At 46.9% G+C, this 1,573-nt stretch overlaps 1 protein-coding gene across 1 annotated transcript in view; it reads left to right on the forward strand.

Moving 5' to 3' along the window:
• The window catches only part of NLRP7 (NLR family, pyrin domain containing 7), a 33,105-nt gene that overhangs the window by 15,946 nt on the left and 15,586 nt on the right, over positions 1-1,573 (forward strand). The gene's annotated exons all lie outside the window — the stretch shown is intronic.

Below are 1,573 nucleotides of genomic sequence, written 5' to 3' on the forward strand. Positions count from 1 at the left end.
ATCTCAAAAACAAAAGAACACCTGTGTCCTGTGATGGCTCCAGGTGGACCGCTACATCTTGGCCTTCTCGCATTTCTGGTCTTTCGTGGCCGTGATGACTTGCACAGGACAGAGGGCAGGGGATGAGCAGTGAGGGCTGAAGCTGAGGACCCTAGCAATGTGGATATCGCCAAGCAGGTTGGAGTTGTGGAAATGTTCTCATCCTTTTACCATTTGTTTCATACTTTTGCAGGTTAGAAAACTGTCGTCTTACAGAAGCCAGTTGCAAGGACCTTGCTGCTGTCATGGTTGTCAGCCAGCAGCTGACACACCTGTGCTTGGCCAAGAACCCCATCGGGGATACAGGGGTGAAGTTTCTGTGTGAGGGTTTGAGTTACCCTGAGTGTAAACTGCAGGCCTTGGTGTAAGTCTCTGCTGGCTCTGTGTGTGTGTGTGTGTGTGTGTGTGTGTGTGTGTGTGTGTGCGTGCGCAAGTGAATTCAAGCAGGAGAGAGAAGAAAGTACTGGTTAATTCATTTCAAATGTAACTTTTAAGAACTTGATAAGAATTAAAGAATAGGCAGAGGCCGTGCACGGTGGCTCACGCCTGTAATCCCAGCACTTTGGGAGGCCGTGGTGGGTGGATCACGAGGTCAGGAGATCAAGACCATCCTGGCTAACATGGTGAAACCCCATATCCACTGAAAATACCAAAAATTAGCCGGTTATGGTGGTGGGTGCCTGTAGTCCCAGCTACTTGGGAGACTGAGACAGGAGAATGGCATGAACCTGGAAGGTGGAGGTTGCAGCGAGCCAAGATGTCACCACTGCACTCCAGTCTGGGCGACAGAGCGAGACTCCGTCTCAAAAACAACAACAAAACCAGGCAGATACAGGTAGAAGCATGCTAATATTTGCATGTCTGCAGAACCTCTTCCTGCTATGAAGGAAGATTTGAGATGGGCAATTGGTTCTTGGATCAGATGCCGTGTGTGTGTTCTTTCAAATTCATATGACATAGCACTGCCTGCTATTGGAGGTAGATTGAGTTATATGGTAGGGCCAGTGACACCTTTTGTTGTTAAATTTTTATTTCCATAGGTTATTGGGGAACAGGTGGTGAATGGCGGGCAAATCACCTAGGGTTCGAGACCAACCTGGCCAACATGGTGAAAACCTGTCTCTACTAACAGATACAAAAATTACCAGGCTTGGTGATGAGTGCCTGTAGTACCAGCTACTCAGAAGGCTCAGGTAGGAGAATCGCTTGAATCCGGAGGCAGAGGCTGCAGTGAGCTGAGATCGCGCCTCTGCACTCCAGCCTGGGCAACAGAGCGAGACTCCGTCTCAAGAAAAAAATTAAAAAAAAACTCAACAAAAAAACCTTATTTATAAAAACATAGGTGGCAGGTTGGAATTGACCCATGAACTGTAGTTGGCTGAATCTTGTTATGTGGGAAGGAGCCCAGCCTGAGTTACCTGTTCACATGAAGATCGTGGTTAGAACAATATTCAAGAGATTGCATAGGGTTGAAGACATATTCCTGTTCGGAAATTCTAGCTAGTGTTCATTTCTGAGTTTTTTTTTTTTTTTT

The sequence above is a fragment of the Colobus angolensis genome, unplaced genomic scaffold, assembly GCF_000951035.1.
Source record: "Colobus angolensis palliatus isolate OR3802 unplaced genomic scaffold, Cang.pa_1.0 Scaffold96, whole genome shotgun sequence".
NCBI classification, from domain to species: Eukaryota; Metazoa; Chordata; class Mammalia; order Primates; family Cercopithecidae; genus Colobus; species Colobus angolensis.